At 37.4% G+C, this 25,788-nt stretch overlaps 1 protein-coding gene across 4 annotated transcripts in view; it reads right to left on the bottom strand.

Moving 5' to 3' along the window:
- Positions 1–25,788, bottom strand: part of LOC149772643 (uncharacterized) — a 94,928-nt gene that overhangs the window by 39,072 nt on the left and 30,068 nt on the right. The window contains exon 1 of one of the 4 annotated variants that reach the window (XM_089947537.1): positions 21,770–22,408. The exons of the other annotated variants lie outside the window; for them this stretch is intronic. The gene's annotated coding sequence lies outside the window, so the exon portion shown is untranslated. Of the gene's footprint in view, positions 1–21,769; positions 22,409–25,788 lie in introns of those variants that run through there. 4 annotated transcript variants of the gene reach the window in all.

The following is a 25,788-nucleotide window of genomic DNA, read 5'->3' as shown; positions in this document are numbered from 1 at the left end:
GGGCAAATGCTGTAACCACTAGACTACCGAAGCAGTTGACAGTACTGTAAATTAAATTCCAAATAATCCTAAATGTCCAATCACAAGTTCAAAAGTAAAGAATGTTCCTACTGAATTTATACAGTATTAAATGTCCTAATGGGGGCCCCCGAGTGGATGAGTGGTCTAAAGCAATCTCCGTTATGGATAACTGCCATCTCACCTCTGTCTGCATCGGTCTGAGTCTTGGATTCAGCCAATGTGGGTATGTGAGAAAGCTTACCAGTAGCTTCTTGTGGGTTGGTAGTTCTTCTTGGGGTTTCCCCGGGTTGTTCTTTGCACCACTGACATATAACTCTTGTTTGTCCATTAGAGTAAGAGTGAATTATGTCAGGCCAAGGAAAGGTCTTACTCCACGCACTAAGCTAAGCATCACACATAGTGTTCCATGTGAAATATCATTATAGCAACTTCTAGCATTCTGCTGAATCTCATTACAATCTTTGCAAATTTGTCCCAAAATACTTCTCCAAATTTGCAAACAGCATTTTGTCTAACTCTCAACATGTCTTGATTTCAAAGTCACATGCACTGCTTATTTGGCTACACTTGGAAATGAAAACAATAATGAAAGGTAAAGTTGTTCATTTGATGTACTCTTACACAAAAGTACATCACAGGGTCTTTCTGCTTCTGAATTCAGTCATTGTAAATATGTACATTTTCCCACCACTCTGCAGCTAGTCAAATCTTTGAACTTGCCACCAAGCTTCTGGGTCATGTTCTCCAGATGTACTCTTACAATTGACTACATGTACATCTGGGGTCTTTCAGCCACTGAATTTTCTCATTGTAAATATCGGCACAGCTAAAATGATCGTTTGATCAACACATTTTCCCACTCAGCAGATGGTTGAAGCAGGACTGGCAAGCCCATGAATTTGGCGTCTGGCAGATACATGCATACAGAGGACTCCAGTATAAGTACAAAAACTGCATCCAAATATGCGTGATGAAGCGTTTCCGAGACCTCTGATTATGGGATATTGTAAAAAGGATATTTCTGAACTATGTATATCCTGACTTGTGACTATAACTGAATTCATGAATTTATCACAAATGGATTTAAAATGTCAAGCATTATGGATTTTAATGGTTTTAATCAGGGCTAAGTGAAAGTTGTTACTTTATTTGTGATACGTTCCACTCAGTAATATTGTATTTTTCATTCTGTCATCATTTTTTATATCTATTTATCTGTCCAGTGATGTGAAGTTGGTGTTGGGCTAGCCAGCAAGCACACAAATCTCCCAAAGGGTGTGAATGAGACTAATGCAAATGAGAATCCCACTGTCTGGAAAAATACGTGCAACTATCACAAGTGCATATGCACCCACCATGACCCACCCAACTGAGCTCAGACAAATTTTATGAAGACATGGAGTCTCTTATTGCATTAAGTACCAGAGGCAGAAATCTCATCATCCTGGGTGACATCAATACAAGAGTTGACATAGATCAGAGGTATCACTGCAAAAATCGATTTGGCAAACGCAACAGCAATGGTCTCTTCTTACTGAGAAAATGAACTGAACATGACCTCCTAATCACCAACACTGCTTAACTGCAAAAGGACATCTTGACTTCATCCATGCTCCACGCACTGGCATTTTAGCATGTCACCAGCAGCAGAAGAAACTGATAGGAGTGACAAAGGCCATGAGAAGTGCAGAATGCTGGCCTGACCACAGGCTCGTAAGTCTACTAGCTCAATATCGGAATTCAGCCCAAAAGACAACCATGCAGCCAAAAAATGCCCCAAAAGCATGTCGTCAAGTGAAACAGGAGAATGTGAAACAGGTATTTGTTGAAGAACTGTGCAGCTAACTGGGTACATTCAATACAAACTCTGAGACTATGGAAGAAAACTAGGCATCCTTCACAGACTGTACTTAACTGCATCCAAAAGCCTAGGTCTCACCACAAGTAAACATTAAGATTGGTTTGATGAGAATGATGCTTCCATACAGAGCCTTCTGAATAAAAACATCAGCTAAAGAAAGCCTATATAAAAGACAGCACTTCACCATCTAAGAAGGCAGCCTTTAACAAAATCAAGAGGACTGTCCAATGCAAGCACAGGAGTTGCAAGACTCATGGCTGAACAATATGGCAGATAAGATTCAGTCTGATGCAGACAGGAATATTATGAAGAAATTCTATAATGCTCTGAAGACAATCTATGTGCCACAGTCATTAGGAACATTTCCAATATTGTTGCCATTTTCATAATTGACGAAGAAAAGATACTTCAAAGATGGGGGGGCAGAACACTTCAGCAAGATCCTCAATAAACAGTTATCTATATCAGTGAGGAGGCAATTTATAGACTGCCCCAAAGTGGAATCAACATAACACTTGCTGATCCTCTAGAGCTGACAGAAACTGAAAGCAATCCACTTGTCAAATGGTAAAGCATCTGAAGCAGATGCTACACCATTTGAAGTCTACAAAGCCAGAGGATCACACATGGAACAGAAACTGACCACTTCCAATCAATATAGACTCGGGGGAAACTATACCCCAGGAACACAAGGATGCATCCATCATCCACTTGTAAAAGTGGAAAGGCAACAGAATATCCTGCAACAAACATCATAGCATCGCCTTGCTGTCAAAAGCTTACAAAATCCTCACCAGAATTCTACTGAATTGTCTTGTGTATCACATCAATCAAGGGCTCAGGCCAGAGAGTCAGTGTGGCTTCTGGAAAGGACAAGCAACCACAGACAGTGTTTGCAGTTCATCAACTCCAGAAAAAATGCCAGGAACAGAATCCCACCTCTACATGACATTCATCGACAATGCAAAAGCCTATGATACGGTGAGCCATGTGGGCTTTTGAAAGATCATGGCAAAATTTGGCTGCTCAGAGAAATTCATGGTGATAGTTTGGCAATTCTATAATGGCATGCTTGTTATGTTTTGGATGGCAGCAAGTCATCTAAACCAATCACAGTCACCAATGGAATCAAACAAGACTGTGTGTTGGCCCCAACACTTCAAGTCAGTGTTCTCTGCCATGCATACCAATGCCTGGGATCAGCATCACAAACAGGACTGATGGCAAAGCCAATCATTCTTAAAAGACTACAATTGAAGACAAAGTCACAGGAAGTGACTGTTTGAGAGCTCCTATTTGCTTACATGTCTTACCTGAACGCCATATCTGAGTCTACATGAAGTACAGTATGGACAATTCTCTGCAGCCTGTGACAATTTCAGTCTCATAATCAGTATTAAGATAGAGGTAATGCACAAATCTGCACTAGAAAAACCTTACATAGAACCTACTATCACAATAAATGGTCAAACCCTCCTGGCAAAAAACAACTTCACATACCTCAGAAGCACGATGTCATGTGCAGTCCACATCGCTGATGAAACCGATGCTAGAACTGCTAAAGCAAGTGTGACCTTTAGCAAATTAAGTGCAAATGTGTGGAAGCAAAGAGGGATCAGCCTATAAAGAAAATTTAAGGTCTGAAAAGCCACTAAGTTGCTGACATCACAGTATGCTTGTAGATGCCATGCCAAGAAGCTAAACCTTATCATATGAGCTATGTGAGGAAACTGATGAGAATAAGATGACTGGACAGGGTCCCAGACATGGAGTTTCTTACACAAGCAGGCATTCCAAGCATCCACACTCTGCTCAGGAGTTGAGATGGGCAGGACATGTCACCAGGATGTCAAAAGAGCATATACCAAAGAAGATCAATGATGAAAGGAAGGAGAGAAGGTGATCTCTGGTTGGTAAGAAGAAACACTTCAATGATTCCCTCAAGCCATCCTTGAAATACTTCAACAAGAGTCTTGGAAAATCACACACTGGATTGCTTCACCTGATGGAGTCTTATCTATACTGGAGCTACTCATTTGGAACAGGAGAACCACAGAGGCAGTGAAAAGCATGAACAGCATAAATTTCAGACATATAGCACTTCCTAAACTGAGCCAATTGTGAATTTGTTACAGGAAGCCTGCAGAGAAATTTCCATATCATGCCTTGAGCACCTTTTGAGTGTTTGACATCTGTAATCAGTATCATCTGTTTCTTAAATAGTAAGGGGGGCTAAACATCACTAAATGTTACTTACCTTCAGCCGATGCATCAATTTGACCCATTTTGGATGTCATAACTGTTATAATGCAGGAGAACTGTATGCTTTTAACTTGATCAATATGGTGTAAGACAAATAAAATATTTTAATCTCAGAAAATATTATAAAATTTGCTTTTAGTATATACTGACATAATGCCACAGAATGTACACAGAAATTGATAACTATATGTCCTCACCTTTCCCGCATCCCAACACTACCCACATGATGGAAAATGTTCTATAGTAAAACAAAAGTACAAAACTCTTAAAAGTAGTATCAGTAATTATAATAAATATTATAAGAGCACAAAGAGTTGTCGATATGTACAGATTTAGATGATGATGTGTACCAAACTTCATGTCAATCCAAAAACAAAAGTCCCTCAAAGGGGACCCCTCCAGTGGTCTAGTGGTTAGAGCATCTGCCTCGGATGCAAGAGGTCATGTGTACAATCCCACATTAAGTCATATCAAAGACTTACAAAAATGGTACTAACAGCTGCCTTGCTTGGCACTCAGCATTAACAGGTTACTGTTAGGACTGGTTGGCCTGGTGTCACAATAATGCCCCATTGCTAGGCATCACTATACACTGCCACATTGCAGACATCATAGCGATATGACTAAAAAATTGTTAAAGGTATGTTAAAAATCCAAATCACACACACACACTCAAAAGGACTGACTGATATTCTACTGGCTGAATATAATTTCCAGAAATCCAAGATGAGACCATTTAATTTTTCAACTTCTGAGAATTTAAACCATCTCCAATCTTCAAGAAACTCCAACACAATATGCTTGGTAAATAAAAAAACTTCTGTTATGTCCAAGTTATCTTGTTCATATGGGAGCCAAGGTAGCTCAGATGGTAGAACATCAGACTTGTAATGTAAGGGTTGCACGTGCAATACTCATCTCAGCCAGTCCCATTTTGGGGAACATGCGCAGTACAATATTCATATCATGCCCTTACAGCCCGTACCTGATATCATGGATAGAACATCACTGAACTGCTCTCAGAAAATGTCAAGATACAGTACAGTAAGTTTATTTAAATCTATTATATTAATTGGATTAAATCTACAAGTAATATTTGGTGGGAAGAAAATTAAAAAGTTATTAATGTGTTATTATTCCAGTTATTCTTCTGATACATCTGTAAACTGTGTGTGTAAATGATAAAAGTTGTTGTTGTAAGGTTTAGCGCCATTTTTCAGCACACAATAGGCTATACATGGTGGCCAGTATTAATGGTGGAGCAAGAACCCGGGAAATCCCCGGAAAGAGACACGACCCTCGAGAAGCTACTGGCAAGCTTTCTCATATACCCACATTAGCCGAATCCGAGACTCGAACCTACACAGACAGAGGTGAGATGGTAGTGATCCGTAATGGAAAGCGCTTTAGACCACTCAGCCAACATGATAAAAGTCTATTCATACTTGTTTGCATTAACACGCTCACAAAATAGCATACGCTGAAGACCAACGTTTAGACAAGTGACTTTAAAATCAATGTTATATATCATCATGTTCATTGGGCTGCAGCTAAATACAAAGTCTTGTCAAAATTTACTTGTATATGTACAATTCACTGTGTTCATATGACCAATGAAGTATAAAAAAAATGCAAGCAATGACCGAGCAATTTACCCCAAGGTCAATAAGCTCTGGTTTAAAATGTTACATCATTTTATTTTTTATTTTTTACAAATTTCACAAAAATGTACATGGTTGCTGCATTAATTTTGCAGCAAATGACTGTCCTGCAAGAACCACTAGAAATTCAGGATATCCAGTGATGATTTATACAGGGTTCAACAAACCTAAAGCTAAATGCAAAAATCTTCACAAAGAATATACAATGTACATGTAAAACTGAATAGTGTCATTGGCAAACTCCCCACTGTGGTAGGTGTGATGAAACCCACTTCAAACTGTTACCAAGCTACTGAAAAGAAAGAATGGTTGGTAAAGATGTAGTGAGACTGCACATATGTACATGCTTTGTATGTGCCACACTTACAACTAATGCATAGATCTAAATTTACAACAATAACTTTAAATGAAATAGATTAATCCTGTAGAGATTGCACTGCTCACCAGCAAGGTCTCTCTAGATTTAAATCTTTTGAAGCTTACCTGCTCACAATAATAATCTGTTAAGAATGTAGAAGAGAAGTCTATTTTCTTTCACATATTTTGGAATGCAGCTTGCAAACAAATTATTAATGCTAAACACCTCAGAACTCTTGTCTTTTTTGTATCTTCAAAATGCTATTTAATCACTCTGAATTATGTTAATGTCAGTACTTACCTACAGTAACAGGGTTTAGCAGTTCTATCATAACATATCATCATTATCTACTGGCACCAAAACATCAAAAGAATACTAGCCAACCGATTCCACATGTATGCTTGTACATGACCCAAGAACTATTACCCCAAGAGCTGGAAACTCCATCCTAACATTTTTGTGTATTTCAGCCTCGCTTGCAATAAAATGAGGAGAGTCCACTGGATTTATAGGCAAACTAGCTGCTCCCAGTTATGTTATAAAAGAAAGCAACAGACCCTTACAAGGCTAGAGAAAATTACAAAACACTGGATCAAGTGGGCCTTTTGATAGTTCTGCTCAAACTTTAGAAAACATGTACAGTAGTATAATTCAATGCAATCTGAAGTACAATGTGCGTGTGTGCATGCATGCACGGATGAATGCATGCATGTATGTATGTATGTATACATGTACATGCATATGTATGTATGTATGTAAGCATGTATGTTTGTGGAACAGTTAAAAACAATTACTACGACACCACCATTAAATTCCATAAATCCGTAAATCACAACAAAACTATTTTGGAACAGCAGGGATCATCCTGGGCTTCGCCAATGCCGCAAACTGCGAATTTTTTTCCCATATTGGTGAAAAAATATCTGCCAATCTTTTTGGCGACAACCTTTTTGGCTGTTGTACATACAATCATAGATCTGGAGTGGAGACATTCAAAGGGACCAAGAAAGGAAGCCACAAACTTGGATACACCATGCATTGGAATCTACCTGTTACATAAACAAATCCTTTGTTCGTATTGACAAATCCATCTTTACAGTGCATCATTACATCATAATCCACTTATGTTGACATCTGGCCTGAGTATCGTATGCTTTGATACACATCATGCTACCGGACTATACCTACAATCGACCGACCTCTGAAAACGTGAACAGAACAAGCTAATATTAATTGAACGATGGCTAATCCTTCTGTTTTTGTAAAATAAATATACAAAAAAAAAGCAGTTTTGCTGAAACTTCAGAGAAAACTGATTATCTTTGAAGTAACGATTGCTGTGCATAAATACAAAGCAAATGGAAAAAATTTCAATCAGAATTATGAACTGTCAACAGTGCAACTTTATCATGGGTAAACATAAGTTAAACATTGCGTGTTCATCGTCTCACCCTAAGAGTAAGTTAACAAAATTAACAGCATTTGGATTTAGTGCAAATTCATCAGACAACACAGTCACTGAACCTGATGTCATGCCCGACAGTCCAACATCATCTACACGTAGTGATGGTAGTTGTAAGGATGCAAATTTCTGTCTATCTATGAAGAGCACATTAAATTGGGCCAGAGAACAATTAATTAGAGTTATGGGAAAAGGTGCATGATAAATTGCTATACTGCAATGATTTCTAATGTCTATGTCAGGAGAGGAAGTGATTCTTAATTAAGCCTTCGTTTATTTAACTGTCAGACAAACTGGAATGAAGAGGTTAACTTCAATCTTTGTATCGAAAATGTCAGAATTTGAAATTGACCACAATCAGTTATTTGGAAATCTATTAGTCAGGCTGACCGCAATTTTGGTGCCTAGTTATAAAAGGCAGTAGATATATTTAATCATGACTGGTTACACTAAAAAAGGGGCATGGCTCCCACACAAAACTTCTTAGGTTTTACGTGCCCCCATCACCAAGAATTGTAGTCAGTCTACATTTTCCTGCAAGAGGAAAAAAATATAGGAGACTCTGGAATTGAATTTGGAAGAAATTCTCTTGTAAAACATTTGTCAAAGGTACTGAATGTCAACAGACACAATGCTGGTGATAGAAGCGAACAAAGCTTGAAAGCACAAGAAAGGGGAAGTACATCCACCAAGGTATCCACGTACCTACTTTTCCAAGCACCTATGTATCTACGTACTTACATATCCACATACCCACACAAAGTTTTAGGGCTGAAAAAAAGGCGAGACAGTAAAGAGGTTGGAGAAGGAAAAAAAAGAAAAAGGACCGAGAAGAACAGCCACAGTGAAGCTGGAGTGAACCAGAATAAGCAGGTTATTTATACCATATATACTCGTGCATAAGCCAAAAAATTTAGGAAAAAAATAAGGCATGGAAGAAGGAGGGTTGGCTTATCTGCGGGCCAAGGTCCAAGTCTGAAATTTTTAATGCTTTTTTCCCTCAATATCCAGTATTTATTGTTTCTGTCAATCGCCGAAGATGAGATCACATGCCTAATGATGCCACATGACTCATAAGATTTGTGCTGTCGTGAAGTGAAACAAATATTTTTTTCTAAGTTAAGTGGTAGGATAATGAATGAAAAACATGTTTTAATGTACTTGACATCTATTTGACAGATGTCCATCCACCAGAAAATGCAGCCATACATGTCATTTGAGCCACGGTGGTATGTGTATTTTCCAAAAGACCCGCCATATTAGTAATCTCCAGTCAAGTGTTTAATTCTCAGCTAATCAGTAATCATTAAACTCTACAGTATCGTACAAATGCACGCTAGCTTATTTCAGTGTAAACATGAAAAGAATCTACGTAAAAAAATAAAAGAATTACGATACTGAAAGTATATACGACAAACATTTTGATCGAGAGTAGAAATACATGTACAATAGTCTTAAAGGAACAATAGCGAGAGGCTCCATAGGGGTTTGTTGCGCGCACGCTTAGGAAGGGTAAATAACAGGGCAATATATGAGTCAGCGTGAATAATTGTAAAACAATATAATCTGTGGGATTTCTTTGACAGGTGTTTTAGAAGTAATCGGCAGCCACAGTTTATATACAACTGTTGTTTAGTTGTTTGTAAAGCAAAATGGTTTGTTAGCAGTAGAGTGTTGTACAATAGCTACCATATGCTTAATCTGTGGTAAATGCCTCGGGGATAATAGGTTTGTTTTGTTGCACAATGCCAATGACTTTACTAATACATGCCGACTCTCAGATGTATTGTTTAATGAGATATGGTAGTGGACATGGTTTCTGCTCAAAGTTATAAACTGTCACAATACTTGAAAGATGTGGGCAGAATGGGTTTGTTCAGGGACTGTGAAAATGACAAAAGGCGGGAATTTAATGAGGCCGGACATCGATTTGGTCGCCAAAGGGGTAAAAGAAGGAAATGATTGCAAAATCATTCAGGAAGTGCTGTATCAGCAATGCCATGGATGGAACAGAGGATGATGCTATATTTCAATCCGACAATGACGAGGAGAGCGAGAAGGAGAATGACACACTATCGAATGACCATGATGACAATGACGACATATATGATGAAAGCATGCCCATAACAGAAGCCAAGTTTTGTGAACTGTTTGGCGAGTCTGATACAGAGAAAGATTTTGAAGGATTCTAAAGGTGATAGAACTTTTATAATTCATGATTTTAGAATGAGGATTAATTAAATTTCCATTAAGACTTAACACTTTAGAATTGTTTTATTTCAACATATAAATTAGCTTTCTTACTTTCATTTTATTTAATAATGTGATTTGCCTACATAAACGTATTCAGAACTCACTTTGTGCATCTTGTGATGTACCGGTAGTCTAGAAATTATGGGTTGGCTTATATGCAGGTCATGCACTTTATAACAGTTTTACCAATTCAGTTGGGGGGGTCAGCTTATACGCGAACAGGCTTATATGCGAGTAAATACGGTAGTCACATGAATTTGTTCTCCAATACTATTGATGTTGAAGTTATTTCATGTGCATGTCAGTGTTCACATTGTAATTAAATCACAATAATTTCTCAATTTTTGCAGAAAATATATTTTATATCTCTCTTTTCATAACAAATCTGTAAAATAAACACCCAAATATATCAACTATATAATAATAATCCCATACATTCACTTGTCTTTTTCTCCAGTGGACACAACCTGTTGAAATGCCAGTTGAGCTCTTTTTGCAGCTTTGGCAAAGATTTCTTTAGCCTTCCTTTTTGTCACCACTGACTTTTTGGGCTCAATGTGCAATTGTTTCTTTTACTTCTCGATGAGAGCCTTTTTCCATTCAAGCTGGTGCTTGTATTGGCAACATGCTGTGCGCATATTCCGACAGAGGACTACATAAGTTCTCTCATGCAAGAAATCTTTCTTCTTATAGTAATTAATTGCACTTTTTCCAGATGCCTTCTGAGCTTTAATTTTTCTGTATGCAGCTTCTTTTGTAGATGCCATTCCAAACTCTTTCAGCCGCGGTTACCGCTGAGCAGAGGTCAGAAAATGCCAGTCCTCTAGCGTTCAGTTTACTTATAAACTGAGCAACTAAATTTCCGTCAACTTTTCGCTCCAGCCATTCCCATTTCCATATGTTTTTTAAAACTTTTTCTAAACTTTTTGTGTCATGGTCTCTCTTAACAACTCGGGACGCCGTGTTTTGCAAGCATGCTTCTTCTTTCCATTGCCATCAGTTTCCATTACATGAAGATTCATTGGATGAATGTAAACCTTCGACCAATCAGAATACTCTTTATGAGAGCTGTGTGCTAACTAATATAAAGAACAAATAATTTACAAAGGGCGAAATAGGAGCAGACAGATTGTTTAAAAAACCCAGATTGGAGATGATATAAAAATGGACTATATCAAGAAAAATATGATTCCAGTCAAGGGAAAAGCTCAATTCCACTTTAAAATGGAGAAAAATCATATGTCTCATCACTGTCAGTTAGTGCTTCTATGGTTTTCTGGCATTACTGCATGAAAACATACACAACAAATCCAACACCAGCAATGTCACCACTGACATTCTCAGCCTGACCCATATCCATCAATTAAAGCAGTACTGCCAAGTGGTGGTAATTCATTATAAAGATCTCTTGCTCAGGTAGACACAAACTACACAGTGCCTGAACAGCACCCTCTCCCCTAGCCCTGGTAGTCTCAAATACACTTGTCAAAGTGTAGAAGACATGCCACTAATCAAGAACATGAAAATCCCTGTAAGGGGGGCTAAACATCACTAAACGTTCCTTACCTTTTACTTGTGCATGTACTAGTGCCCTGGCTACTCAGCCTGGGAAGCAGTCTGTCTCAAAGCAGCTGTTGCTTGGCTTTATCCCAGATCAACATAATGGCTGCCAGAGTGAGACCTACGGAATGAGTGCACATGCTGTCTACATTTTCTACATCAAACTTGTCCAATGGAAACTATCTAATTAATGAAAACTAAAATTTAAAACAATCAAGGCTTTCTGTGCCACTCATTTGCACCAACAAATACATATAATCCACTGGAATTAATGTTTATATTCACATTGTTCATACTGGAATCAGGACTGTCACAAATTTGTTTTTCTGTAAAAAGATATCTATCTCTTTTGCGTTTTCATCTCAATGAAATGTTGGCCATGAATCTGCTGTAAAGTCATCCACTTGTACTGGCCCCACGTGTTCTGACCAAACAAGATTGTCATGTGTTTCATCAACAGATTTAGATAAATTTGAAATGTCATTGTAGAGGTTGCTACTGGTGGTGGTGTTGTGAGGTTGTACTTCCTTACAATGTGTCCGCTTTATTTGGCTATCGTTATCTAGATGGTGATCATCCTCTGTATTGTTGCCCGGATCGAGTAAATATTAAAATAAGGTGTGAAACTTATAGATGGAATAAACAGAGATCTGAGCAGATATATAGAACAGAATGACACAAGCCCCCATACATGGAAAAACAATTTTTTTAAATCAATTATATAAACAACTGTGATAATACATTACATTAGGAAGATGAACTTCTTTTTTGGAATAAATCTTTCACTGAATTTCACACACAAATATATTTATATAAACAGTCAATCTGTTTTAAATGGAAGAATTAGTTCATCATTTAATCGAGTGAACGATCAAAGTCATTGCCTTGTAAAACTTCATAACCTGCTTATTCCAGTCCTCTCTGACTTCACTATGGTGGTTCTTCTAGGTCCTTTCGCTTTTTCCCTTTTCTAACCTCCCTACTGTCTTGCCTCTTATCGGCCCTCAAACTTTGTGTGGGTAGGTGGATACGCAAGTACGTAGATACTTGAATAAGTACGTGGATACATCAGTTGATACTTCAGTGGATATGTCTGTGGATACATCCGTGGAGCTATTTCCCTTGTGCTTTCAAGCTTTATTTGCTTCTACTGCCAAACTTGTGTCAGTTGAATTTTCAGACATCCAATCCCTTTGACCAATATTTTATGAGAGAATTTCTTCCAAATTTACTCTCGGAGTCCCTTATATTTTCACTCTTGCAGGAAAGATGCATACTGACTAGATTTGTTCGATGAGTGCAATTTAACCCCAAGAATTTTTGTGTGGAAACCAAACCCCTTATTTAGTGTAACCAATCTGGATTAAATATATTTACCGCCTTTTATAACTAGGCATCAAAATTGCTGTCAACATGACTTACAGAATTCCAAACAACAGATCTGGAAAAACTTTGACAGTTCCAATGTAAAATCAAAGTCAACCTTCCCTTTTCTAGCTGTCTAACGGTTAAGTAAATGAAGGCTTAATTAAGAATCACTTTCTCTCCCAACACAGACATTAGAAATCATTGCAGCATAGCGATTTAACAAGCACCTGTCCCCATAAATCTAATTAATTGTTCTCTGGCCCAAATTAATGTGTACTTCATAGATCGACAGAAATTTGCATCCTTACAGTCATGTGTAGAAATAGGAGTTGTACTAATGTCCAACTGTTTATATTGAATATGATCATTAAAGTCAATAGCATTTACACACCATCACTTTTCAAATCGTTCAAAAATCTGCATCAGAATCACTAGAATATACATGAAGATTGCCATTTTGTTTACTTTCTACAAAGGACATTGTTTTCAGTGGTAATTCCCACTTACAGGATGTAAAACTATTAATAGAACATGTTCATAATTTTATGTAGCAACTACTTTCATTGGCTAAATATTTTTAAAGAGTGTGTGTGCTTGTGTGTGTGAATGTGATTTTTATTTTTAATGTAGCTATTAACAACTTTTCAGTCATATCCCTGATATCTGCAGTGCGGCAGTTTATAGTGATATCTAGCACTGGGGCATCATGCCACAGACATACAGCATGATGTCCCACCCAGTCACATTACTGTGACACCAGGCTGACCAGTCCTAACACTAACCTCTTAATGCAGTGCATCTAGCAAGGAAGCTGTTAGTACCTTTTTATAAGTCTTTGCCGGATGCTTGCAATATCATCCAATTCTAAGCTTGAATATGAAATGTATAAATGATTCTCTGGGGTTTCCCAACCCTTGGCTTGAAATGCATGAACAAGTCAACAAGGACAGAGAAACAAACATTGGGGGTGGGCCTTAGAAGAAATTCTACTGGCAATGAAGGAGCAAACTCACTCTGCCCCTTCTTAATTAATATAATTTCTCACAATACGAACCAACTGTCATGTAGAAGACAGTGACATTAATCAAGATAATGAAACTTCTTTCAAACATAATGCAAGTCACATTGCCATGGAAAGTTTTGTTCAAAGTGACCTGATCATTATTACCATGGATCTTAATCAATACATCCATCTGTATGTGTATGCATGGCCATCCATTCAGGAGTAGTGAAAATAAGATTTTGTGGTGGCCATATTAACTTCATGTCAACATGACTTTCTGTTCAGGAGGAGCTGCGATAAGATTTTCAAGACAACAGGTTCTGCCCCATTTTTATTCTGGACCAACTATGCATCATAAGTCATGTTGTTAAAACATCATGTCAGTATGACCATCCATTCCAGACTGGACATGACAAGATTTTCAAAATGGCTAACATGGCAGCCACAATGGATAAAACATAGGCATCATTCTGATTTAGGACCAACTAGACATCATAAGAAGTCTTTCAATGAAAACACCATGCTGATATGACCATCCATCCAGAAGGAGTAGCCATGCCAAGATTTTCGAGAAGGCTGCTTAGGGGCCATAATGGACATCAGATCATCAACATTTTAATTTAGGACCAACTCAAATCTTAAGAAGTCTTTTCATGAAAACACCATATTGATTTGACCATCCATTCAGAAGGAGTAGTGATAACAAAATTTTCAAAATGGCCCTTGTGGCAGCTATATTGAATGTACACAAAGCATTATTTTCATCTAGGATCAACTAGACCATGAGATGAATGAGTAGAAAGTTTCATGGCAATCCTCCAAGTAGTTTCTTTGGAGTAGTGATAACAAGCTTGTGCTAACAGACAACAGACCATCCCATAAAATCTTCTGGTCTATGACCAGTAGAGCTAATAAAAATACACTTTGATTCATTTCAGTAGTACTGTTACAATTCAGTGGTATAATAAATATGCCTTGAATTCAAAATAAATGTCTTCGTAACCAGAAAGACTTTTACAATGATAAATTAACTAGTCCTGCAGAATCTTCATACCTTTCTTTGCTAGGTGACTGGTGACAACTAAACAGCCTTTGGACTTCTTAAATTATGAAAACTACTTGTGTGTGTGAATTAGATTTTTAACATAGCTTTAACAATTTTTCAGTCATATCGCTACGATGTCTGCAGTGTGGCAGTTTACGGTGATGCCTAGCACTGGGGCATCATGTCGCAGACATGTAGCATGATGTCCCACCCAGTGACATTATACTGACACCAGGCCGACCAGTCCTAACACTAACCTCTTAATGATGAGCGATAAACAAGGCAGCTGTTAGTACCATTTTTGTAAGTCTCTGGTATGACTTGGCTAGGGATCGAACCCATGACCTTCTGCATCCAAGGCGGACACTCTAACCACAAAGCTACTGGAGCGGTCGTGAAAACTACTTATCTGACAGGATATGTACCAACCTCTGACTAGTATACTACTGCTAGTTTGGAACCTTGTATAACGTGAAATGCAATTAGGACATTTTCTTTCAAGCCACAAAATGTCTGTCAAATTGATTCATGTAGGCTGTAATTGCATAACCATATATAAAAGATAGTGAGATTGCATTGATACAAATTTCAAATAAGATCCAATTAGTATTTTCTTCACACAACTATAACCAATTAAATTATTCTGTATAATAATTAACATTTTATCTTCATAGTATGGACAGGCCAACTACATTCTGTTATTTGAAGAATGATTGCCGTTTTTACTGGTACAAAAGATTCTTAACATATACCTGTTATAGCCTATATCTTGATGTAAATGTGCTTCGGCCTTCAGCTGGGAGAACAATTCATTCAACATAAACCCTGGGTTAACATGCAGACAGACTGCACTATGGATGACCCTACTACTAGTGGACCTCAAAGAAAAGGTATTCCCTGAAGACCTTTCCAGACTTGAAACTTGTGGTTAAATTGTCCCAACTGCAGATGTTTATCCCTAGTACTCACCCAAAAGTAAAAGGCCTAAATTCTGTAACCAAGCCGTATATCCTCTCTCTACACATACAAAAACACCTTTGTAACATTGAATGTGTAACAATATTTTCTAAAATGTTATATTTTGGTGGGAAATTGCTTGTAAAATATTTCCGAATGAACTAATTAATTCCAAATTACATTCTAAGTACTTACCTCTATTTTAAGTCCTTTTTGCTTACTAAAATAGGTACAGCTTTTCAAAACAAATGGTCAACAAAGCAATGTTTGGCTATACTAAGAAACTTTCTCTGTTTTTAAAGTCTACAAAGACCACCATTCCCACCAATACATGTAACAGGTTTCTTTACTGAAGTGGACGACAGCCCGAGTATAACAGGACTAATCTATTATGCCCAATACAATATAGAAATCCCATATTTAAAGCTAGCTTTCAAACACAGGGAACTGAAACAGGGGCATTATAACTGGACAGTTAGCTGGGAGTCTAAAAGCAATTATATTTGACAAGAGTGAAATTCACACTTGCTGATAACAAGGTGATGACATATAAAGCAAACACTGGCAGGCAAGCATCAGAATCTAGAGATATTCAGACCTGGGGCCTGTCCTAGGAGTATAAAGGGATTTTTAGTGTGAGAAAAAGTTTGAATGGACAGGAAAAACACAAACAGCAGTTGCCAGTATCAGGTTTCTATTTAGACAGACCTTGGGTATGAGAATTTGGAAAACATAATAACTGGGATGAATGTGAGTGAAGCAATGACAAATCTGGGTAAATGGGTCAGCATCATGACAAATCTGGGCAAATGCATCGTATTCCTGCTTTTCCAGCACAATTTAGTTATGATATGATCTTGGGGTAAGGGGGGCTCAGGGATGGTCCTGGCTTTCAAAAAGCTGTCGCCAAAATAATCGCCAACCTCAATATTTTGTCGCCAATTTTCAAAAAGTGTCGCCAAAAAAAGTAGTGTACATTTTTCCAAGTGTTAATTTAGTCTATTAATGTAACAGGCAATGAAAATTACAAAAGATGGATTAGTTAATACTTTAATTACAACAAGCATTAACAAAATGTTACAAAGTGTTACATGAAGATCCGTCGCGATTTTAGGGCTGCCCACTTGTTGAATGCAGTTTCAAAGTCTAATTTTTCACATCTGTACATGCTGATTCTCATTAAATTCTCGAGAGATGAGATGCAGAGCTTATTTCTGATGTCAGTTTTTATGAGGTTCATCTTACTGAATCCACGTTCACAGTCCTCAGTGCTGACAGGTGACACCAGTAGTCTCTCAGCAGCCCCCCCCCCCCCCTTATGGCTAGCTTCACAAAGCTTGTAGCGAATTGCTTCCTAAATCCCAAGAATGATCACTGAATGCTGTATAAATTTTCTCGACAAGAAAAATAGGATCTCCATTCCCACGAATGAAACTTACACGAGTCAACACCTGGCAATATTGGACCGTATATATAAGCGTAAATTCACACCCAATTTAGGGATTCTTTCACTCCTGTATTTTGAGAAATAAATAATTATTATTAATTATGCAAAACTGGTTTGTTTTTTTGCTATTTCTTGTTGCGGAGTTTAAGTCTCTGCAGCCGTAACACGGGACTGATGACAAAAGAAAAAGATCAATGAGTAAAATGCTGCACTGGCGACAGATGTAATTGTGATTGAGATTTTTTCCATTTGCTTTGTATTTATACACAGTAGTCGGTACTTCAAAGGTTATCAGTTTTCTATGAAGGTTCAGCAAAACTATTGTATTGGTATATGTATAAAAAAAAAAACAATGATTAGCCATACAATTAATTATATCTGTTCTATTCGCGTCTTCAGAAGTCGGTCAGTTGTAGGTATAGTGCGGTAGCATGATTGACTGTATCGCAACATACAGTACTCAGCCCAGATGTCAGCATAGGCAGATTATGATGTAACAATGCACTGTAAAGATAGGGTTGTCAATAAGAATAAAGGATCGTTTGTGTAACAGATTGATTCCAATGCATTGCTTAGTCCAGTTTATGGCTTCCTTTCGTTCTGGCTTTAAATTTATTCAGTCCAAATCCATGATTGTACGTACAAATTAAATAACCAAAAAGTATGTCGCCAAAAAAATCGCCAGATGGGATATTTTTGTCGCCAATAAGGAAAAAAATCGCAATTTGCGACATTGGCGAAGCCCAGGACGATCCCTGGGGGCTGTCCTTCATTTAAAGTGTGCGTGTGTGTTGGATTTTTAACATAGCTTTAAAAAAATTCAGTCATATTGCTACGATGTCTGTAGTGTAGCAGTTTATAGTGATGTCTTGCACTAGGACATCATGCTATAGACATGCCGCATGATGTCCCACCCAGTCACATTAACTTGACACCAGGCCAACCAGTCCTCTTAATGCCAAGTGCCTAACAAGGCAGCTTTCAGTACCATTTTTATGTCTTTGATATGACTTAGTCGGGGTTCGAATCTGCAACCTCCCACATCCGAGTTGGATGCTCTAACCACTGAGGCACTGCAGCGGTCCTTCATTTGGTAATGGTTAGTCAATCATATTCTGCATGTAAGGAAAGTGAGTGTGGGATTATATATATATATATATATATATATATATATATATATATATATATATATATAATACAGAGAATAGTCAGAACAGGGGCCCCGAGTGGCCAAGTGGTCTAAAGCGCTCACCGTTCCGGATCACTGCCATCTCACCTCTGTCTGCGTGGGTTCGAGTCCAAGGCTCGGCTAGCGTGGGCACATGGGAAAGCCTGCCAGTAGCTTCTCGTGGGACGGTGGTTCTTGCCTGGGTTTCCCAGGGTTCTTCCTCCACCAGTTATACTTGAAGCCATATATAGCCTATCTTGTGCTGAAAAATGGCATTAAACCCTAGAACAACGACAACAACAATAGTCAGAACAAGGTACAAGTTTGAGATACGAAATGGTAACGTAACAGAGAAACTTCATAAAAGGATTTACATATACTGCTAAATAACACAAAACATGGTTTGGTCTAACTACTTGAACAGCAAGATTACAACTGACTGAAACAGTGAGAACACACCCATGCTAGTTTCTCTCCCTAATGTTATCATAAGGTATATAAGGTTATAACTGAGAGCCTGGAACTGATCTTAGGTGACCTGTAACTGTCAGACCATTTGTAGCAACAGAATGTTAATACAGTATATTATCATAATTTCCCTAAAAATGAGTTTTGTACTTTTCTTTTAAATTCACATATTCATTTCTCCTTTTTTTAATAATTTGTAAACATATTCAAACTTAACAATGTTCTATTTTGCACACGAATATATATTTCAAATAGTTTCTTGTGAGTTGTAAACGTTCAACTAATTGTAGTTAAAATTAAGTTCCAGCCCAAAGCATTCACAATCATTCTTATAATCATGAAAACAAGTACAATGTGATATATTGGCATAGACACTAAAATCCATAGTCCTGATAACTTGTTTTTCAATCCGCTTTAATTCATTCATGTTTTCATTTTTCGATGAACAGCCTCATCCCCTTGGTAGACTCGGCATCATGGTAGTTGTCTCTGGCTGACCAAAATCTAGGCCAATTTAACTACATGTAGCATATAAACAACTATACAGCCATGTGCTATTAGGATATTAAATATCTGAGAGAATCGTTTCTAAATGTATTTGTTGACACTAGGATGTAGATTAAACGAAGACTACCTTTTTTGTATACATTTTAGTTGCGTTCTCAAACGGGATTTGATACATGACTTTTCTAACATATGATCCAATACTCAAATTTATGGATTTTTTTATGTGCATGTATATTATTTGACACAATGTGGAGTGTACTACACAAAATGTAAGCTGTCAATATACAAGCGTAGTTCAGTCTAGTTGTCTTCAGTTGTCTTCATTTAATCAAAATTTCCATTTTTTTCTCTCTGAGTCAATCTTAGTCATCTCTAAAAAATTTCACTTGTCTGCGAAATTTCAAATTATTTTCAGCCAGCCCACCCCCACCCCCTTGACTTTCTTATCTAATTATCCGCTTATATTGACAATATTACATTGGTCTCGAGGATGTTTAAATAAACAGATAGTACTGTATTACAAAAATAGCCCCATGTTTCGAAAATTGGCAACAAAATATTGAGGTTGGTGATATTTTGGTGACAACATCTATTAAAGTCAGCACAATCCCTGCTAAACTCTAATGCAGAACTCGGAGGTGGACAGAACTTTAGAGTGTGTATATTAGATGTAAAAAGCAGTCTACAAAATGACTTAGTGTTTTTAAATATACCATTGAACTCCCCTTACCCTTAGCCAGTAGAAAAGAACCATCTAGTCAGAAGTGGTAGAGAACCCAGCTGGTTAGAAAACAAGACCCAACTGGTCAGAGAAACGTCACTTACTACAAGGATTTGGTAGGCTACAGATAACATAACAATTAACAAGGAATCGGTTACTAAAATTAACAGATGTACCCATCTATTATAAACAACAACTCGACAAGAAATAATTAAAATGGTTATATGGTTCTTGGCTAACTTCTATGGATGGTCTCCAAAAAAACACATTCATTGGTACCATGAACTTGACTAATCCAGAAACTCCTTGTATTTTTAATCAAAGTCTCAAGTTCCACCTCCGATACTACAAGTATCAAAGGCTCCGTGTCCTCTTCCATTAGAACTTTTCTTCTTTGGTTTGCATGGCAACCACATGAGACCTCAGCAAATTTCCCCATTTAATACCCACCCCCACCCCCATCACTGTTAAAGGTTACCAAGCACTCCTGTGCTTATCTAATGATAAATTTACATGAATTTTTTTTGTGGTATTAAGCAACTAAAATTCGTGCCAAGTAAATAGCAAGTACTCAAATCTGCAAAAATGGATTTCTGTAACAAACTATTCATGGGATTACCACATTGTAAATGTTAAGCTTATATGAAGGATCAGCCATCCAAATTTGAAGATGGTTAGGAGACAACATAACTATAGCCACTTCCCCTTCAAAGCAGCAAATGACAAACTGGATTTATGAAGCCTATGAAGAGTCTAAGAAGAGAAAGGACATGACCATTCTAGCTTCACAGTGATGGGACCTTTAATGCAGTTCATGGCAAGGTGCACCACCTAATAACATGAAACAAGTATGCAGTGCTGCTGGTAATGCTTTCTGATAATGAATAGTTTGAGGGCTTTGACCTCAATGATTTATTACAGCCATTATCCAATTCTTAGACCAGGAGTTTTAATGTTTATTATTCACTGAATTCTTTACATGGGGGTCACTTTTTAATTTTTTAACTAGTGCAGAATTCTAAGGAACAGGGATTTATAATGCAAACTTAAAATGGGTTATCATTTAAATTAAAAATACAAAATGAGTAGGACTGTTGTTGGACTGGTTCTGTTTAATTTTTTCAAAGTTATTTTACTACATTTTATTGCAGCCAACACCTAAAAGTCTTTCTCATCTGAGACAACTAAACTGCCGCTGAAATGGACCAATTAGAATCTCTTTATTACATAGAATCCTCTTGTTTTTAAATCATCATTAAGAAATAATCTATTTTAAATATGAATATTTCTCATGTGATCAAATAATTTTCTTCCACACAAAACAATGAAACAATATTCATCACATTAGATGACACTGTGAATGCTTGCTGGTTTCACTAAAGATTTCTCAAATGTGTGAAAATAAAACCTTTACCAGGAACAATGGAAAATTTTTAAAGCAGTCAATTTAAATTTTAAAGACAATTTGTAATATCTCTGAAATGTTTCAAAGAAATTCAGATCCTGGATTAGTCCACAATTTATGTTATGTCTCTAGGTTATAAACCATGTAACTGAAACAAACAAAACCAGTAAGTTTAGTAAAATCAACAAGTCTTTTGTTTCTCTTAGACTTAGTTACAAAATTAAAATTCCAGAAATACTTACTGTAATGAGAATTAAATCCCAAATAATCCTATATGTCCTATCACAAGTCCAAAAGTATCTATAGCATATTCCGAATAAATTCCAGGTCGTTAATGTCCTGGTGTACCAATATCCTTGAAGGAGTTCACTATAATCCCAAATTAATGTTAGTCAAATCCGTCAATGTGCACTTTGCAATTCGAATGAATTTTATATATATATATATATAAATTCCTCTTAAATTGTATCTGAACACCCTTGTAAACGAATGAATCTGACTGATCGTAAAACGGAAATTAATTATTTGGTTACCAATTCTCACATTTATACTCATGCCCGCTTGATCTATGAAATTTTCTGGAAACGTCCCTAACTCACAATGTTAGGCCTTTAACTCAAATTCTAACACGTTATGCACGTAAAAATTATATCCATCGTCCTCAAACACGGACATGTATATTACACACGGCAAGATACTCCACGCTTTTACTGGTTTCCCAAATAAAACTGCAAAACACGGCTGCTTAAACGAACATAGATAACCAATCAACACTAATGATGTTGCTACTGTAAGCAACAGAGATGGTGTTATGCAGCCAAGTCTATTGCGGTAGCTGTACTCGATGTAATTCTGGTTCATGTAGCATATTAAACCATAATACAGTGAGGCAGCCTGTGCATTACCTCTAACAACATTAACTGTCAAAACGTGTAGATTGCTTTGTATTTTCAATTATCACAGTTGCCTATCTTATCATTGAACAAGAGGTCATAAATGCAGCATGAACCAAATGGGCTCAAGTTCGTGTTAACAAAAGCTCAGCTGTACATGTCAGTTAACTGTGTCAGCAGCCACATGGTTAAATAGGGAGGATATACACAAGGAGTGTAACGCGGGATCTAAATAAATTAATCTGGATTAAAGTGTTCTCTGAAAAGAGTCGAAGTAATCATATATAAACCTCGACATTTGATTCCAAGCTTGAAGAAGAAAACAAAACTTCATTGTCATGTACAGCGTGATTCAGTTCATTTAACAAATGCTGTTTACGTGAAAGGACAATCTGTTAACAGTATATGCTACTGTGTTCCAGCTACGATTTAAAAAAGAGCTTGACACCATCTGCATCAAATTGAGTGCTTTATGCATGCACGTACTATTTAAAGGGCAACCCTGGAAAAGAAGTATGTGCAAAATTAGGGGTGAAACGATCCAGCTATAGCTTCCACGTATCGATATATATCATAATACACAACTTATAATATGACACACTCTACAATACAAATGAATACACGTAAGAGGCAAACAACTAATCATTATTCATGGACACGGAATATAAAAAAAAATAACTCAATACAGTAAATACTGCTTTGAATTAAGTCCACCTTTAGCACTGATGTGTGTATCAAAACGGTAAATTTGACTATTTCACCCCTTTGCATACATTTTTTTCGTTTTCTATTTTTAAAATGTATTTTTTGTGTGGTAATTTGTATTATTTTATGGTCAGGGCCGGGTCAAGTGTTTGGGGGCGGGGTTTTCAAAAGGACCATGACTTTCCTGGAAAGTGCACCAAAGCAAAAGTCAATCTATTTACACACAGCGTGCATAATACCAAATAAACGTGCGCAAGAGGAAAACAAGCGACCGTCAAATTTCAAGCGACCACTGACTACGTTTGTGTGTGTACTTGGGGGCTGGAAGCCCCCTCACCCTCGATACCACCCTGTTCGTGGTTGGTTTCCTATTTTAGTATGGTACACATACTGTCAGCTGTTGTTTGGGGTGCGGTCTTGTGGGTTTGACGTGATTTTTCAAGCACCTAATAGGGACTTCACATGGCGGCCAGTATATTTGGCGGAGAACGAATCTGGGACAACCCAGAAAGAACCAGCCAAGCCAAGACTCGAACACACGCGGACATGGGCAGAGTGTGGTTTTAAAGAGTTGCAAATAGAACATACTTTGCCATACAATTTCATAAAACATTTTCCCCAAAGAATTTCAACACCTATATTCTTTTCATATAGAATTAAGTGAGTGAAAGGAAGAAATCTGAAATAACTTGAATATTACGTTCGAAGATTCACAAAAGGGTAAACAAACTCTGGTCAAAAGAAAGAAAATAATAAAAGGAAGATAGAAAAAAATCAGTAACAGATTGCATACATTCTCGTCTTGTTCATCGCCATCGTATATAATATCACAGGTGCTCGACGCGAGCTTGATGATGAAAAAAAAAATAATCTGAAGGGGAAAAAATCATACAGTGACAAAAATACCTTAGATTGCCCCATGACCCGTTGTGACTTTTTGTTACTGATTTTTTTTCCTTCAGATAATTTTTATTTCAACATCAAGCTCGCGTTGAGCACCTGTGGATAATATGTATTCGTGTTGCTCAAAACACTGTCAACGGAAGATTTAAGTGTTTATGATTCTGGAGATGCCCGATGAGAATTTCTTTTGCGGAACCGTGCTTTGCGTAGGGACTGGCAATGTCGGTATCCGAAAATCAAATGGTCCGTCCCTTACGATTTAAAGAGAAGCGTAATAGGACAGCTAAGAGTTAGATGTCACGAGTAACTTTAGCGACGAAGACTAAGTTTAGGTTTGGAGAAAATCTGATGACAAAGTAGAATGTTTAGGTTTGTACATTGCACACTTGATTATCATTCGCGAATATTTCGGTCATGCTTTAAAATGTGCAATATATGTAGTGGTAAACTCGGCATCATCGCGGCTACATATGTGCTACTGCTATCTGGTGTTTTCCTATACAACGTTGAACAATCTGATAAAAACAAGAAATCCACTGGCCTACGTGATTTTAATCAGATTGCGAATGTTACATATTTCCCCAACGCTGACCAGCTTGGCGGACAAGTACGACTGCTCAGCGTTAAGAAAAATAGTTCAAATTGATTGGTCCCTTTACACTGCATCTTGGCGACACAAATGTAATTTAAGATTCATACACCGTCACTTCGCTTGGCGGACACGTATATCTTAAGGATCCAAGAAAATAGTTCCATGCATTTGGTTCCTTTACTGTGTATGCTATGATGACTAGCTAATGTCAATATAATAAGTCTCGACTGTAATTTAAGTAAATTTATGCGTGTGTGTGTGTGTGTTTATATGCATTTTCCTAAAACGTAAAACTGCTCACGCTCACTGTATCACTTCCTTTCTCAAATCTTCCGATCTGGAGTAGTGCAATAATGTTTGCAAGCTTTCAAGCTCAACAATTTCCGCGCTAAATAACTCCTGCATGTAGACAGCAATCACAGACGCCTGTGTCCCAGAATGCCTGGACTGGTTGGCCTGGTGTCAGGATAATTTGACTGGTTAGGACATAATGCTACATGTCTGCGGCATGATGCGACAGTGCTAGAGATCACTTTAAACTTCCACACTGCAGACACCATAGCGATATGACTAAAAAATTGTTAAAGGTACGTTAAAAATCCAAAGCGCACGCACACACATACACATAGAACCGTCATTAATCGTGTTTGTCTTTTTTATTACTTTCGTCTCATATCTCTTATTACAATTCTGTTATGGGCTGACACTGGTTTTACTATGCATGTATCCATATCAGATTATTTACTGTGTTTAGCAGGCAATTCCTGGACTCCAACCCAAAGAGTGAGAATAAAGGAAGTTACACTTCCAATTCAGGTTGAAAATGAGATGCGTGTGGCGTTCTGTCGTATTGGGGTGGGGTTCTCCCAATATAATTTAATTAAATTAAATTGAAAGTTCCACCCTGGCTCGTTAGGTTAGAAAGTTAAATTAGTGATGATGTAGATTTACAGCTCTGAACCCCCAGTCAGCAATGCCGACGGTTAAATTATAGAGAACACGAAGATGAAATTCAATCAATAACAATTTAATAAATGTGATAATTTAAAAACGATAACTTCCAATCACTCGTCTTTCCCTCGACCAAGTGACAGCCTAATTCATCCCGTGATTTACAGTGTGAGTTCGATTTTCTCCCTGTCCTTGCATCTACTCATCTATTTCTTCC

Source organism: Sinohyriopsis cumingii, unplaced genomic scaffold (genome assembly GCF_028554795.1).
Source record: "Sinohyriopsis cumingii isolate HCF-2022 unplaced genomic scaffold, ASM2855479v2 utg001324l, whole genome shotgun sequence".
Classification (NCBI taxonomy): Eukaryota; Metazoa; Mollusca; class Bivalvia; order Unionida; family Unionidae; genus Sinohyriopsis; species Sinohyriopsis cumingii.
The sequence above is the reverse complement of the archived record's forward strand: the minus strand, read 5'-3'. Positions and strand labels throughout refer to the sequence as shown.